Source organism: Brienomyrus brachyistius, chromosome 5, assembly GCF_023856365.1.
Source record: "Brienomyrus brachyistius isolate T26 chromosome 5, BBRACH_0.4, whole genome shotgun sequence".
NCBI lineage: Eukaryota > Metazoa > Chordata > Actinopteri > Osteoglossiformes > Mormyridae > Brienomyrus > Brienomyrus brachyistius.
In genome coordinates this window covers 7,202,194-7,220,435 of record NC_064537.1, presented here as the reverse complement: position 1 = coordinate 7,220,435, position 18,242 = coordinate 7,202,194, and the positions used below count along the sequence as shown (strand labels likewise).

Genomic DNA, 18,242 nt, shown 5'->3' with positions numbered 1-18,242 from the left:
TACACCACATTCTCCAATTAAACCTCAGATTGTTGTATTAATTTTGTTTTTCTTTTTTTTACATCTAATCGTATTCTTTGATTTTCATCCTGCTTAACTTCTTGAAAAGGCCTGGGAACCCTACCATACATGCTTGATCTATTTTATCTGTTTTTTGCTGGAGAGAAAATATTTTTTACATGCAAAATGTAAACGAAGTAATAACTTTTATTAACAGGGTCTGACACATGACTCTTGAGTTAATTGAGTGGCGGATAAAAGCGAAATGAAGAGACAGGTTTCAGAAAAGCGGCTTCCGGGTGCTGCGATTGGCGCCATGGCACCATGTTATGCTCACAACAGTGACCTCTGCTGACAGAAAGAAAGAACGCAACTGCCATAACGAAACGGGTCATGAAACCATCGGAGCCAGGCAGGCAAAGTAACTTGGGGGGCCCCTGTACCCCAAGGCGGTTCTACGTACTCTGGAGGTTCTAGGCCAAAAACCTCATGCTCTCCCAATTCTCCCTCCCCCTGCATGGTCAAATTTATTCCCTTTATTTTACTGTGAATGCAAATTAATAATATGAACAAAGACAAATTAACGAACACAAGACATCTATTTTCACTTTTGTGAATAACAAAATGCAAAGCAGGTTTGTCGCTGCGGTGTACTACATAATCGGCTGCCCTCGGGGGCCCCCTCCCAGCTCGGCGCCCCAGGCCATTGCCTGCCCTGTCACTGTACCTCTGCCCACACCCTTTTACTGTGATTATTTGTAAAAGCCACCCTACACAGGCCAACGTGGATAACAGACTCATCAATGGACTTCGTCTTGAACCTTAATCAGAGCTTCTACCTACATTTTCTGTTTTCAGTAATGTTAGTATGTCCGGGGGGGCAGCCAGTTGACCTTGGACCCCCCAGAAGTTTTTTTTCTCCTTACTTGGGAGTTTTTGGTTCCTCTCCTCCGTTGTCTTCTGACTTACTTTCTTTAATTTGTTTCCTTCCTTTTTCCTGTTCTGCATTACTTTCTCTAATGATGTTGTAATGTATCACTGCACATCTATGTGAAGCACTTTGGGGCGACTCTGCTGTGAAAGGCGCTATATATAAAAATAAATTGAGATTGAAATTATTTGTGGCCAAAGCTCTGGGGTCCCACATAAATGTGTCGACTGAGTGGCGATAAACTGCAGCTGCAGGCAGAAACAGCATCACCAGAAGTCGATGATCTCTATAAGTCTCTTCGAGTGGGAGAGACGGAGATAGCAAAGACCGACCAGCAGGAGGAGCTGTGCTTAAAGAATGCTGTACAAGTCTGAAGATTGCTTCGTCCTTCACGCATCACGAAAACACAAAGGCAGGTCTTAAATTATACTTTCTAAATGATTTTCTGAATTGTTCGGTGTGTTTTTGGCCAGTAGTGGCTAAGAGGACAGATTCAGAACCTGAAGACAGCTTGGTCTAACCTTAGCTTTGCTGTAGTACCATTGCGTCACCTACAAAACCTTATCAGTCCTAGATAACAGAAAAAATTCTAACGGTAATGGCTTTAGCGAAGGATCCTCTTGCACTAATGAGGGAAACGTACGGACTGTAGCACTGTGAAAGCAGCTTTGAGAAAAGCTGAACCAAGGCAGCAGAAAGGTGCCAAGGCGAATCTTCTGCCTTAGCACTGCACTATAGTGTCAGAAGGACCAGTTCCTTGTTTCGCTCAGACCGGATTGAACCAGCAAAGCCACATCTTTGGGCCGATCTCGCCGATGGGGCACTGACTATTGCTGATATTCCTGGGTGGTGAATGCTTTGCAAAGCCCATGTTGTTAATATGCAGCAGGCATATTCGTTAAATACGAAGCTAATCCTGCCATCTACGGTTCAAAGACCTCCTCTGCCTGGCTACGGCGTTCGTGACTCCTGAGTATTAACGGGATGTGTGGCCTCCCATCGGTCCCGCGAGCAGTCATCTGGCTTGATACCTGTCGCATTGCATGCGTGGCTGTGTTCTGTAGATTGAGCGACACTGGGCCCCGCATTTCGCGAGCCCTCCGCTTCCCATCTCCGCATCCTCGCCGTCTCGCATCTGCGCCGCTCCCTTCCTTCCGTTCTCACCTCCGCACCTCTCTCTCCCCAACTCCCTCCTAATTATTTTCCCTAGATTAGCTCCCCGGTGATTTTCCCGCATCTGATCTCGGCCTCACGTCCGACCGGAGCGGAGAGGATGGGAATCCAGGGCGGGATGGAGGTGGTGTGGCGTGAGACCCGGAGAGGGAGGGGGCAGATATTGAAGGCATTACTGGGCAGGCTGAAGATGATTTCTGATGGAGGATTTATGCTGCTGCATGAACCAGACCCTACGTGGTATCCTGAAAAAAATTATCATTATTGTCTCAGCCATGGTGTCCTCTGCCTTGTGGCCTGTGCCTATGGATTTAGAAAGGGGAGTAATGAAAGGTCCTGTAGGTATAATGGCCAGGAGTCCCACAATTGTAGACTGTATTAAAATCCATCCATTTATCTGCTCGTCCTGTGCATCCTGTCCAAAAAGGGCACAAGGCAAGAAGTATCCCAGGATTAGTTTTTTCACTGCAGTCACAGACTTTTATAATATAGAGTTTTCCTATATGGCAACCATGAAACTGGTCCCCATAAGGTAAAAATAACGGGCATTAATCACGTTGTGGGGACATTTGGTCCCCACAAGGTAAGGTATACCTGGACCACACACACACACACACACATATGGACAGTTTGGCAACTCCAATTCACCTTAACATGTTTTTGGACTGTAGGGGTGGGGGACCGGAGAAGTGGGAGAAAACCCCCAGATGACACGGGGAGGACATTGCAAACTCCACACACATGGAGCCACGGCAGAGACTCGAACCCGGGTCCCAGAGGTGTGACGTAACAATGCTAAACGATGTGCTATCGCAGCATCCTCCTGTATTGGAGTATATACTTAAAAATCAGACTTAATTGCCCACAACCACTTATGCGTGTGATGGACGGAGATCCGTGACGCTGTGACCAAAGCTGGAGAGATTCCCTTGATTGAGGACCATATGGTGACCATTAATGACATGACTTGGGGGGGGGGGGGGTGATTCTGTGCTTGGCTGACTGTTGATATCTTTCCAGAGGGATGGACCAAAAACTGCTGGTTTTGTTCTGTTCTCTCATGGAACATGACAGGTTTTTCATAAGCTAGCATACCTCCCCCGAGAACAAGGACGAAACCCACCTACTGTGCTTAAAGGTGCAAAACAGACCCAACCTTTAACGCAGGGCGAGGGAAGCTATGAATGACATCAGAAGGGTGTTAGCAATAAGTAGTGTGCTGTACATGATGCGTGTCAAGCAGCTTTTAATAAAATAAACAAAGGAAAACTTAGTGCGTCTGGCTAATTGTATAGCTTCCTAAAACAATTGCTTGTGCATGAATCAATCTGCCATTCATCAGCACATCGTCTAATAATTGTGTCCCGGTCTGTATGCAAGGATGAATCCAATAATGCATGGTGACTATCCGCAGAAATCTACTCGGTGTTTATATATAGTATCAGAGAGCAGAGGTGGAAATTTCACCTCCAGAGTATAAATCCGGACCAAGATTTTGTTCCAACCAAGCAGTTCAGTATTATTGCTGTGTTCCATTTGAACTCGTAACTCGTAAATAAGTTTCTAGCCGGAAAGTTCAGCTGGAATGCTCCCGGGAGTTGAATTCTAACAGGTGAACTCGGAGGAAATGACACAAGCCCAACCTCACAATTAAAGATGGCTGCGCCCTTTATCAACAGAAGTTAAAGCTGTAGTTCTACACTGTTTATTAGCACTTAAGTCTTATTTGTGGCTCATTAAATCGGTCGTACACACAGCACTGTCCAACCTCTATTTGTAGACTTGTTGCCGCAGTGTGTTTATGCGGAAAATACCACGTAATTATCCACTGATATTGCTAATGATTAACCAGGCTAGAACTGGGGCCTGTTTCATTAAGCAGGATTGCTTGCTTAGGCAGATAACTTGTCGAATTTAAGGTATCCCAGTTTAAATGGCCTTTATCTTCGTTCACTTACATTTAGCCCAGACTACATTAAATCTGACAAGTTATCTGGCTAAGCAAAAAGTCAAGCTATTTGAAACGGGTCCATGGTATTGCTAAATGGCTTTGCAACTTGTACTGGAATGCTGTTAACTCGTGTGTGATGTCATTCCCAGTTCCAAGTTCCAACCTCCAAGGTAGATGGAACGCAACACAAGAGTAACAGTCACACAGTACTCAAATGGGTAGTTGGAACAAAACCATGGTCTGAATTATTACTTTCTGGACCTGAAATTTCCACGTCTGTCGGAGGGGCAGCCATAAGACTTTCTGTGGCAGGGCAGAGAGATCAGAACGCAGTCATATATGACTGGCAATGACCCCTGTACTGACTGTTAGGCTAACACACCAGAAACAGGTTTTATATGTTTGCTGGTTAGCTTGTTTTCCTGTAACACTATCTCTGGGCGGGACACAAAACCTGCTAGCAAAGACAGGGAATGTACAATAAAGAACAGCAACACTGCCCCTTTAATTTCCCCACATATGCAGGCTTGTACCACTTTGGAAGCCATCCATCATCATACCGGCAAATGAGATTGTAAAGTCTGCATAGGGGCCTGAATATCAGTGCCAGTCTATGCAGATATATAAATAATCATATTTAATTCATTTTTTAGCCTGCAGTATTAATCCTTCTGAGTTTAGCCCGGGAAAGTTTCCTTTGAATATGTTTTGTTTGCACAGAAGTTAGAAAAGCGTCAATTTGGCACGGCTGCAAGTTGGCAGCTGCCGGCCCAGACGGTCTCGGGTGACGCGGCACGAACGGCGGTTCCTGGACATCTTGGTAATCAAGTATTTTCCTTGGGCTTTGTTACTCAAAAGCAGGACGGCATGTTTTACATGGTGAAGCTGTTACATGAAACTACAACAGCTTCTCTCCTGGGATTTGAAACTACAGCCATCTGGCATCACGTATTTTTAATCCACAATCAATAGATGCCAGAGCAACACATAAAGCTTAATTTAGACGATAAGCATATTGTCAAAGATGGTTCTAACGTGCAGCCTGCGGAAGGTGTCAGTGCCTCTCCGGGCTGCCAGAGCCTGTATGTAGAAATCTTACCATTAGTTTTCCTCCTGGTCTTTTTATAAAATACACTGCAGAAATGAATCCAATGGATTCAGTTTGTCTGATAAACTGGTTTTCACTCATCGTTTGCGATAGCTGAAGCATTTTGGTTCAAAGTGAACAAATCAAGGCTCTGAAATGGATTTTCTGCGTTGATAATCTCTCTTACACACACTCTCTCTCACACATGCATATATACACACACACATATATATGTACACACACACACACACACACACACACACAAGGCTCTGAAATGGATTTTCTGTGTTGATAATCTCTCTCTCTTACACACACTCTCTCTCACACATGCATATATACATACACACATATATATGTACACACACACACACACACACACACAAGGCTCTGAAATGGATTTTCTGCGTTGATAATCTCTCTTACACACACTCTCTCTCACACATGCATATATACACACACACATATATACATACACACATATATATGTACACACACACACACACACAAGGCTCTGAAATGGATTTTCTGCGTTGATAATCTCTCTCTCACACACACACACATATACATACACACATATATATGTACACACACACACAAATCAAGGCTCTGAAATAGATTTTCTACGCTGATGATCTCTCTCTCTCTCTCTCTCTCACACACACACACACATACACACGCACGCACATATAAAGGCCAGCTCAGCAGGCCTGGCAGGAGGCAGCCGGCTCCCTAGTTGTTTGTGCTTCTCTCCGGTCTCCCACGCACATCGCGACCGAGCGGCTGTTGCACAAGCAAACTAAGCGTTCAGCGAAAACAACAGCTGTAGTAGCAGCCCACTGTCATTACAATCTAATGAAGCCGCAAGCGTTTCAATGCGGTTTCCCAGTTCTACTCCACTAAGACTCCCAAACGCACTTCCCACTCGCTAAACTTGTTCCAGTCTGTTTGCAACATCGCACTCTTGCCTTAATTGCAATATAAAAATTAGAAATTCAGGACCAATGTCCAGCATTCATACACTATTTAATATCTTATTCGATCTTGTAGTATGTATAAATATAAGCAGATTTAGGCTGGCTGTTTAAGCAGAAGTTTCTGCTTGGGATAATTACCTACGGGGTAAGATTCGCGAAACCATCAGAGAATCATCGCAGGAATTGATCGGAAGAACTCGGCTGAACTTATGACCGTAATAAAGCCGATTCTTTTGGGAGACTTGCATTAGGTTAGTGAGTGTGTTTGGAAGCGCTCTTATCATCGCACCGTGACTGATGTTTCCCCTCTGATCCCGTCCCACAGCCAATATAATCTCCGCGGTTTGCTTTTTCTCGCCCCTGCGGATCCAGCTTCTGTTTTCCGTGGCGCAGTCATCTGCGGGACACGGTCAGAGCAAAGCATGCGGAGATGAGAAATTAAAAGACGGTTTGGGCAAAAAAAAAATTCCGGAGAAATTAAACCATTCAAAACACTTGAGGCACCACCTGCCGTCCGCTGACGCCCCCCAGCGCAAGGGTCAGAGTTAGCTAATGATACAAGTGTGCAGGACTTCGCCAACAGAGACACGAGGTCTGGGTTAAACACTCAAAAGGTGCCCTATAGTGGTACATCAAGCACAATTACTATTTAAATGGCCTACAATCCACATGCACTGCGTTTGTGTTTGCTTTTAAACAGCCTTTGTTTATTGGTTTTCAGCAACATTGCTCACCCTAAGGTGGGAGGGGGGGATGACTGTAACCATTAGTGAGCACCTAAGGCTGATTAATACTGCAGCACAAACGACCTCCCCAGGAGTTCTCGTCTACTGTTTAATGGAAGGAAATTATTCAGTGCTGCCCTCTGCTTCGTGGAGAAGCGAGTCACAGGGGCATTAAAGCACGGTGTGTAAGACGAGTTGTGCAGGCAGGAGGCAGCGTTGTGGCTAAGGGGACTCGAGACCAGCCTTCAACCATGCTAAGCTCTAAGGAAGGATAAAATCACGACGGAATTACACACGTAATATTCATACGCACACTGATGTCATATGGGGAGCTAACACAGTAAACAAAGCAGCATAAATTGACCTAGTAGGATACTGGACCACCACAAGCCACCACAAGGTGCCTTCATGAAGCTTCTACAGGTGTCAGGAACTCTCATGCTCTAGGATGTCCCATCTTTGGGTGGGTTGAGATCATGCGACCGGTGGCCATGGAATATGATCTTCGTTGTTGGGAACCATGTGATCACCCACGTAGATGGATTGTCGTCCTGTAATGTTATGCACTCTCACTCCCATCAACCCATTGGGCGACACAGGCTCCATCTTCTGAGGGGGTGCGGATTAGGGAGCCAATTTCACTGAGCCTCAGATAGGGGGCGCTCTCAGTGATGCTTGCCTGGGGTACTGCATGGGTTTTCACCACTCCATTCATGACCAAAAATGCCTCACTGCCGGATGAGCTTGAAAAGCGGTTTATGTGCTGCAACCCGACAGTAATATCTCTCTCTCTTTGAAGTTCTTTCAAGTGCTTATGCGGCCGGCTTTAAATACAGATTTCCAAACAAATTAGCTTGGTCTGAACTGGACAAGAAGCCAAATGCAGTTTGGCAGGTCTGCGAATAGCCACCAAACAACTTTGCGTCACCGTTAATTATGACCAGTGGCAAAGGGAGCTTGCAGTGTCACTGGATCATACCCAGTTTGTGAGTGACCCCCACCCACCCCCACACATGGCCCCCCAGGTGTGAGATTACCAGGCAGGAGCCCTAGGTGAAAGTATGGGATGGGAGATGTGGGGATTGTGCCTTTGATGTACACTGCATATGGTTCCTGCCCCTTCAGTCGAGAAGCTATATTGGTGAACTGGTTAGGAAATACTTCCAGGAACAGAGAGTCTTACATCAATCTGACCTTCTATCTATCTGCAGGCATGTGTCTCGCTGTATTGATATCATTACAGTGCGTACTAGTTCTGAAGCAGCTTCACACATTTTTACATTTTTGTCCAAGGGGATATGTACCAAAGGAATTCAGTAATTTGGTTTTCAGTTTGAAAATGTCCTGTAACGAGGACAGTTCTGCCCCAGTTTGGAGGCTTTGAGCTGCCTGCTTCCAACTCACTCAGAAACGTCTTGAAAAGCACTCAGGAGGGAGAACCATCTTTTCCCAGCGCCAAGAAGAACGATCACCTTCACGGTGATTTATGTGGCGTCCTGACCTGCCAACGGCGCATGACATTTCGTCACTGAATGTTAACAATCCCCAGGGTTTCGGGGATGATTTAAAAGCGCAACAGCCTGGCTGTTGATACAGACTCTTCGTGGTTTTATCTTATCTTATCTTATCTTATCTTATCTTATCTTATCTTATCTTATCTTATCTTATCTTATCTTATCTTATCTATCTATCTATCTATCTATCTATCTATCTATCTATCTATCTATCTATCTATCTATCTATCTATCTATCTATCTATCTATCTATCTATCTATCTATCTATCTATCTATCTATCTATCTATCTATCTATCTATCTATCTATCTATCTATCTATCTATCTATCTATCTATCTATCTATCTATCTTTCTTTTGTTTTGTTTGTTTCTTTTGTTATCCTTGGTAAGTTTTTGAAAAGCAACCTAGATTCAGAATGAAATTACTTATCATGCATGTCACATACAACTTACAGACATGCACACTAATACCCAAACCTATTCAGTACACAAAAACAGATCAGATAAATCAAGAGCATCCAATACATACGTCAACAAAGGCAGCAGAACAGGTCGGTGAGCAACTAATATCTAGCTGTTAACAAGACACCACTTCAACTGACCAGTAAAATAACACTATGTGTTGACGTCTCTAAATATGCATTGGCGGTAAATTCCATTTTGTGGACGCTGTCATAAAGAATGCTGACTGACTAAAAGCACTTCTTCGAAGACTGTTGCTGTTGTCAACAGCAAAAGCTAGATGTGAGGGCATGAGGGGAGGCTGGATGGGAAAGTGTGTCATGTGACCTGGAGTGGGAGGCGGAGCAGGGATCCTGTTTGGGAGTGTGAGGTGGGAGCAACACAGACACACGAAAATGGAAAAGACTGTCATGGCAAGTTTACAACTGTGTGTTCGGGCCTCAGGGGCTGGGGGGTGGAAAGAAACGAAAGCACACAGGTGGAGAAAAGAAAGACAACAAAGCACAAAAAGGCTTATAATCACCTGACTCACCCCCATCAGCGAGCCAGATGGTGGCCCCGCCCCCTTATTCCCACACCAGCGTACGAAGGACAAGAGCATTTTACTGAATTGAGTGCTTAAGCTAATCAAATTTGCCATTAGCCATTAGATAAGCAGCATGCGACTGCGTGTGATATGTGGATGTGTGTATGCTGTGTTGTATCCATTCTCTTTGATTAATTTAGTATGAGGATCCGACCACGGAGCTTAGCACCCCTGTACCATAGCTCTGCTTTGTCCTGGGGGGGGGGGGGGGTCTCCCACCCACTCCTGGCCATATATCATGGCACAAATCGGACCCACAAGCGACAGCTCTCTTCCAGCTGAATGTAGCCTTATCTTCAGCTCACCAACAGCTTTGGATCTACAAGCCAACCAGACACACACACAATGTGCAAAGGCGCGACGGATAACGCACATCGACACACGGTAGAAGACGGGGGGGGGGGGGGGGGGGGGAACTCCGAAACAATGCCCTCAGCACGGGGGACGTTTGGAATGCTGTCCTCCTACAACAATGTCGCCATGGCGATAGATGCAAGTTGGAATATATTCAATCAATGGGCCCAACAGAGCAAAATGGTTATTTGGGAGACTTCTGCTTGCGTCGTGGGTGATGAATGTCTCGTGTCAGGCATGGCAGGTATTTACCTCTGTACAGACCCAATATGGTGTGGCGTGAAGACATTGTTTCTCCCTCTCCTTCTCCATCTTTGAAATACATCACACCAAATAAGTCATACTTAGCCCGATATTAGACAAGCTGCATGATCTAATTTTACACTAATCACACTAAGGGATGTATTATTAGACAGAACGACACGTGTTGGAACAGTCTCTTGAATCAAAGCCCAGAAACACATCTATCTATAAAGAAATGTGGACGTGAATGTACATGTGATGGGGATTGTTGTTTTATATGCGGAGCGCGCTTGAGACTTAAGAGGAGCGGCGATCATTGCAGTAATGGATGCCATAGCAACCTGGTTCTCTAACAGGAAAGGTGTGTCGAGCCAGATACCTAGACCGAAGCGGAGCGGCTGACGCCCAAGTCCGCGGTGCAATAAGAACTCGATCCAGAGCCTCTCCGCGCTTTATGGCTGGCTTGTCCTTCAGGCATAAATTACTGCAGTAGCGACTGATTGATTCCACCGCGCTTAATGAGTTGCTGGTTTCGATTCCGGAAGCCCGTGCGCGACAGGCAGCAAGCTGGAAGGTCAAACCTGCTCCTTCCCTTCATTTACAAGGTGTGACAGTCCAGTAGCTTGCTGCCAGTCATGCTCGTCTTTTCTGTCCAGAAGGTACACGATTCGCCATAGTCCGACTCAATGCCAAGCAGGGTTCCAAAATATCCAGAATGTTCTGCAGCAGGTGCCTGAGCCCTGCTGGCTTCACGGGGAATATGATTAAGCGAACCAGTGGCCCCGGGGAGCCAGGACAGCTCTCCGGGTGATGAGAACGGACCACGGGCTGGCGAAGTTGCCCCGCTTGCGTATTTGCCCTGCCCTATGTTTGGTGCCAGAACTTAGTCCACGTTTACTGAATTCTACCTCCCAGTGGTGCTGCTATCCTTGCATGTCTAGCGTTTTGGCACGTTTGCTTGCCTGCTGGGCATGGGGGCATCGTCCAGATATCAGTGATGCCGTCAGTCAGCTCAATAAGCTAGCTTATCCATCACTGTATTTTACACACTTTCACTCAAATAACATTATTTAATATTAACACTATTCATTTTCTCTACACAAGAATCTAGAGGTAATCGCACAGCTGACAGTTTTTTTTCCCCTGCAATATGCAGTTAGAATTAGCTGCCCTGCTCAAGGGCACATCAGCAGAGCCCGTCTTGATAGTTGAAACCACAACCTTCCAGTTGCATGTTTGTCTTAGCCGACACACTACCTGCTACATGCACATGTGTAAAATAATTTGTTTCGAATTAATTAAATGTTACAATTCCTTAGAAAACTGTGAAATTGTACCCCAGCACATGGGTGAATATTTTAATGGAGAAATTCAGTTCAAAGGGTCTTACAGGAGGTGCTTCCTGTTACATCTGCCACAGCCTTACTGACTGTGAACTTTGCTTCCTGTTCAATAATTCTTCTTTCTTCTTCTCTGTGTTTACAGGCAGGATTCCCCACAAGCTTTGTGAAATTGGCCTGAGGTATGTGTGTGGCGGGGGGTGGCTTACTGGAAGAGACTTACTGGTGTGGAGGCATGGACACTGAGGAGCTTATGTTCCTGGGCTGTGAAAGATGGAGAGATGACGTATGAGATGGATCTGGAGAATGAGACAGACTGATGGTGATGGACCGCAGATGGAGGTCTTTAGGTGACCCAGGTTTTCCAGCATGGTGGGCCTTGTGCCCTAAACCCTAACCCTGACCAAGAGGCAAGGGACACCCTGGAAGGATGCCAGTCCATCACTGGGCACAAGGCAGGGGACACCCTGGATGGATGCCAGTCCGTCACTGGGCACGGGGCAGGAGACACCCTGGAAGGATGCCAGTCCATCACTGGGCACGAGGCAGGGAACACCCTGGATAGGATGCCAGTCCATCATTGGGCATGAACTTTGTAGTAAATAAAGGAATATTGACCAATGTGGTAATTTGCCAAATGCTTTTGGCAACATCATGCTATTTTATGTTAAGTTAATATATTTTAATGGCTTATTAAGTCTATTTACACATTGATACTAAATATATCTTGTTGAAATACTCAAAATGGGTGATAATTATACAAAACTATAGAACAGCTATAGAATGTAAAAGTAAAAGCACTAACTCAGCTTTCCAGTCCGAGTACACAGTGATTACAGAAAAAAAACATTTAATGGTCGTCTGAACAGGTAGGAATCTGAGAAAAGTAAATATTTGAGTGGCAGCGATGGCCCCACGTGAGAAACCACAGACCGCGAGCAGGGCAGCGGCCACAGCGGCAGCAAGGCCGTACAGTGTCAGTGAGCCTTCAGGATTTTTCTGAAGAACTGTATTGGAGAGACTGCCAGTGTTACAGAAATCATATTTCCATCCCTGAAATTGGATTGGGGAATTTAATCAAGCCTGCACAGAAGTTTATCTGTTTGCGGAATGGCCCACAGTGGTTACAACTGTAATTATATTCACAGTTACATAATGGCTTATATTTTGTGACTTTGTCGACATACTTTATTGACATTTTTTTCCCCTTTCCTTTCGCTGTGGGACTTTGAACCAAATGTGAGGCTTTTGTTCCAGACCAGCTGTCCTGGTTTAATTTGGATTTGTGACTAAATTGTACCTGTTTTTTTTTCTCTCTCCCGTTAATTTCTTTTACAATCCCTGGCTCCGAAAGTTGTCCTTCTGGTTTATCTAAAATAAACACCGGCTGGAGCCGAAGCATTGTTAACGAGTTAAATCTTAATTGAAGGGCATCGAGAAAATGACGAGGATAAACACGGCGTGCAGCCCCCCCGGGATGCCAGCCTGGCGAGCCGCCTGGTCCAGCAGGCTGCGTGTGCCACTGTGCTGAAACGTCATCACTGACGGTCAATATTTGACACAGCGGAGGAGATCACAGGGGTGGGAGAAATTATTAACTGCGGTCAGATGGTCAACAGCGGATAAAAACCATCCCAAAAAATGCACATGAAGGTCAACATGAATATGAAAACAAGTTAACCTTCGTCAAAATTGTGACCTTTTCAATAAAAAAAAGCAAACACTCAAATTATGCCCCAGCCGACACATAGGCAGACAGATCTGTACCTCAAATCGATGAACCGCTGAAGTCGCACATTGTTTTCACGAGCATCACGAAGTACCGTGCGTGTTCATTATTATGAACCATTGTATTTCGTTTAATCTTTTAATATAATCGGCTTTATGGCGTTCTGTTCTGGAGTATGAGTTGTCTGTAAGGTCGCTGGTCTTAAGCCAGGAACTGCCTGAATTTACACATTTATTTTTAAAGTTATTTTAGGAGTTAGGATCTTATAAGGGTACTTCCTTAGTGTTAAACACAGATAAATTAGTTGATGTAAGTAACATTTCCTGGAAGACAGAATTAAGGCTTGCAGATCATTGTATGTCAGTAACTAAAATCAAGTTAATCCAGATCATTTTACTCGTTTCTGCATGCCGTGCAGAAGGTTTAAATACAATCATCAGTACATCTACCTGTCAGGGAGCCTGGAGCCCAGTCTGGCAAGTAGGAATGTAATCCCAAGTTCTGAGACCCACTGAGCCACAGGATCACTAACATATACAAACCCTTTATATGAAAAACAGTAATAGCAACAACGAAATACTCTATGGAGCTGCAAATAAAATAATAATAATAATAATAAAATTGGCCAGTTGTGGCTTAATGGTTAGGGAAGTGCACCTGTAATTGAAAGATTGCTGGTTTGAATCCCTGACCAGCAAGGCACCACTGAGGTACCCTGAGCAAGGTACCGCCCCCCCAAGCACTGCTCCCTGGGCGCTGAATTAGCTGCCCCCTGCTATGTCACGATGTCACAAATGGGTTAAATGCAGAGGACACATTTCGTTGTTGTGCTGTGGTGTCAAAAATGACCACTGATCACTTAATTCTAAAAAAAAATCAACATCATTACTGTGATGTCAGGATCTAGATGTAGACATACTACATGGGAAGAGCTGGTGTGTGACGACTGACAATTTGACAATGTAGGATGCTAGTCAGTTCTCTAAAAAGCTATTTTTGACAGCATATGTGCTTACATATATAATTTTACATTCATTACAGCTTCTCTATTGCCCTCCATTTGTCCATGCTAGTGTTTTAGCCAAACACAACTTCAATATCGTATATTCTGGACCGGCGGTCTTTTTTTGCACCACTGACTCATGTAAGACAATTTTCCACGGCCCAGCCATTTTTGCGCGCGCATAATATAGTCTGAAGAGATAGCTCATGTTCACTAACGTGCATAACAATAAAATAAAAAAATATATACTTTTATTTATGAAAAGTTACCTCGCCGCCTGTTTTTAAGGTTTGGTCTGTTTGTAAACTCAAACACTGACCATGCCTGCAACATTTTTGCAGGCGGAAAAATGACTGGAGTGTTGCGCGTCCCAATATGGCGCCCGCACATGCGCACGTCCAATCGCAAACACGGTATTTATCTTTTAATATCTATAACTGTGAAAGCGGCACAGAAAAAAGTGATTGGGAGACGACCGTGGCCCGTATTCCCAAGGCATCTTAAGGATAAAAGTTTGCCTATTTAGGAGAAACTCCTAAAAATAATAGACGTGTCAGTCCTAAATGTAGGACTCCTTAGTTGTTTTTTTTACTAAGAGCAATTCACAAAGCCCCTTAGTGCTAAAAGTGGCACCTAAATCTTGGAGAACTAAAGGGTGGTCTAGAGGACTCCTAAGTCAGTAAGTCTTGGAAACATTAAACGAACGCTGAATTACTTAAAGGGTACCGCCTCAGTCGGGAGGGAATAATGCTTGTTGTGGAGGTTGTGAGGGATGCAATAACATCTCCAACAAACCAAAATAACCCAATCATATACAATGGAAACCGCTTATAGTGATAATTATAGCCGATATGTTTCTTTTTTTCCCCCTTTATGTCTCAGGCAGATTACCATCTAATTGACATTTGTATATTTATTACATGAATATGAGGTAATAAAACGGACTGTGTCGTTATGTACCGAATATTACTGACTCGTTCAAAATACAGTACAGCTGTTTCAAACGCTTTTCAAATTACTGAACTGTGTATAATTCAAATACGCTACAATATCGTACTGTACATAAAATTTACCTTGATGTAATTTCGCTGCTGTTTCTCGTTGGCTCGTTTGTAGCAGTTTACCATAAGCTGTGATGAGGCGATATTTGTTATTGAAAGAAAGTGACATTCTTTTTACTGTGATGTTTTCTATGCATTCAGCATTAGCCTGAGGATCCTACAGCCCGAAGCAGACGGCCGGGTTACCCGCAAGGCAAAGTACGGCGATCAAAGTAAAGTTAAAGAAAATGCAGTAGCTGTAATTTTCTTACATATGTTGTGATTTAAAAAAAGACCAAAAAGTACTTTAAAAATGTTTATTTGATTATTATAAGCGATTATTTAAACAGTATTTGCACAGGAATGATTGTGTCCCATGCTTTTTGGTGATTATAATTGGTTGCTCACTATAACCATGATCACTATAAGTGGTTTCCACTGTATTGGTGTTAATGGGATGTTGCACATCCATTTTCACCAGCACATACTGGACTCATCAACCAATCCCCGTAGCAATTTCAGGCAAGCTCGTGCATGAGAACCGCCGGCAGCCATAGTGACGGAGTTTTGCACTTACTGTAGGAAAACCGCCGACTCCTAAGCTAACAAAAAGTTGCTCTCAGCCACTTTGTGAATAGTTTTTAGGAAAGAGCTCTTAGTTAAATTTTTTTGTGTGATTTAGCAGTACTCTTAGTGGTAAGATAAAATGCTTTGTGAATATGGGCCCCGGTCATTCAAAATACAACCTCCAACATTCAATAAAATGGAATTAAAACGTAAATGTTTTACTCTTTCTTTGTAGCCCAGTACCAAATGATCCGCGGCCCAGTACTGATCCGCAGCCCAGTGGTTGAGGACTGCTGTTCTAGACCAAAATGATAAAACTCATTATAGTCTTAAGTGTGATTAAAATAGAACCTTTGAGTAATTAAGACTAAAGTTGAACAATATGTCTTGATGGGAGCTCTTAGCTGGTTGAGGACTCAAAGCCGAAGGTCTTTGGGGTAGAGAAGCCGCTTTCCATCATGTTGGAACAATGATGTGGGAGAACTGGCAGAAATGGTGAGTGTGGTCTTCACTAAGATTGTGTGACTCACATACTGGGGGGGGGGAGGTAATTTACACCAAACAAGGTTCAGATGTTGACTGTAACTGCGCATGATTGGAAAGAATTGACAGCAGTGACACTGGTCTGGTAGCACTGAGTTCAGGTGAATGAACTCAACATAGAGTGGGCATCTATCATCCATCCATGTGTTAATCCTGTACAGGGTCAGGAAGGGATCTGCTCAGGCAGGGGAACAGAGGAGGGAGCTTTCAAAATCCACACATACAGAGCAAATTCGCAATTTTAAACCGCAGCCCCAGAGGTGTGAGTTAGCAGTACTACACCATCAGCCACAAAGTCGTTCTGTGAAGAGGGTAGATGTAGAAAAACCATAAATTTGTTCCGCCTCTGCCCAAGGAGGATGCATTAATCAGCCCGGTTCTCCTTAATAACCAGGACGGCGAAAGCAGCACCAAGGTGACAGAGCCTGTGGCTGACCGTGACCAAAACACAGCAGCTTTTCATAATTACTTCTGCCTCCGCCTTCCTTTCCATCCTCCTCCATGTAATTCGGGGTTTAAGTTCCCTAAACACGACGGTGGACGGCTGGTGACCGCAATCCTCTCGGAAAACAAGCTCCCTCATTACTGGAGGCTTTACGTTACGTGCCTTCTTCACACGTATCGACTGTGACCCACCAAAAGCGTGGAGGGTCTCTACGCAATTTGCCGACGATCTAGGCAGCAGTTTCCGTCACGTTCCATTAGTTCGTGCGGCTCTGTGTTCTCAGTGCTGAACGCAGCAGCCCTGCACGCTGATGAAACAAAGCCAAGCTCTCCCTCTGCAGGAGTGGCTGGCTGGACCTGCAGATCTCAAATTGTTTAAAACAGTGTTTCTCAACCCAGTCCTCGGGGAACCCCAGACAGTCCACATTTTTGCTCCCTCCCAGATCCCAGCCAATCAGGAACACCATACACCTGGTACGGGTGTGCTGGGAGCTGAGGGGAAGCAAAAATGTGAGTTGGGGAACACTGGTTTAAAACTGGTCCACAGGGCTCCACAGACAGTCCATGTTTTTGCTCCTTCCCAAAATACAGACTGTTGGACAGGGAGCTAAAACATGGATCATCTGTGGGTTCCCGACGACCGGGTTGGGAAACAGTGGTTTAAAAAATGTAGAAAAAATATTATTTCTTAAGAATTTTTTTTTGCCCTGTTCCACAACAAATAATTCAGCTCAAGAGCTGTGTGGTAATTAGCACAAGGAGTTGAATCAGGTGTGTTAAAAGAGGGTGAACCAAAAACTGTGCAGGGCTCCGGCCCCCCAGGATGGGAGTTTGACACCCCTGTCTTACATGCATTTTGCGCCTATAAGGAAGCCTGTGAAAGGCTCTGACATAACAACGGCATAGTAAAGTATAAGGCTTTTTGTTATATTAAAGTGAAATGAACTTTTTTTTCCCAGAAAAGCTGGTCAATTTAGGGTGTGATGTAAATGACACACATGATGTATGTTAGACTCCAAATCTAAATCTGACTGATTATGTTGATGAAAGGACCACAAGCTGAATGTAGGCCAGTTAATGGCAGTTGATAATGATCAAAAACAAAAACAAAAAATAAAACTGTTTCCCACTGATGCTTAGTTACGGTAATATCTTTAATGTTAGTAAAACTCAATATCTTTCAGTAGATGATCAGCTGTTATAAATGTGCAGACACCCAGTCTCTCCCGTAGTTCAGTGACACGAAGTCTAGGCCAGTTTGTGAAGCACTTATTAAACACAGAAGGAGAAGATGTGTGGAATAACTCAGTAAAATAATGTAGATTCAGTCCACATCACTCCCCATATCTGATGTATCCAGACATCAGTAGATCACTCGCAGAAGCCCAGAAGGCAAACGCTCCGCATTTAAATTAAAATGTGAATGTGTCCATCTCGATTTATGGAGCTGCTGTACATTTTTATTCAGTCTCCATTTTACAGACAAATAAGATGCTATGAACTGACCTAAGCCAGGCCATTAATCCGGAGCTGTTATTTACGGCATTGAAACACTTTAAAAGCCCTTGAGGAGAA

At 44.3% G+C, this 18,242-nt stretch overlaps 1 long non-coding RNA gene across 1 annotated transcript; it reads left to right on the top strand.

Annotated features, from left to right (window-relative positions):
- Window positions 1-14,624: 14,624 nt before the first annotated feature.
- On the top strand, window positions 14,625-15,894 carry LOC125742023 (uncharacterized). Its single transcript, XR_007397981.1, has 3 exons — window positions 14,625-14,752; window positions 15,276-15,346; window positions 15,595-15,894. It is a non-coding gene; the product is annotated as an uncharacterized LOC125742023 (long non-coding RNA).
- Window positions 15,895-18,242: the final 2,348 nt, after the last annotated feature.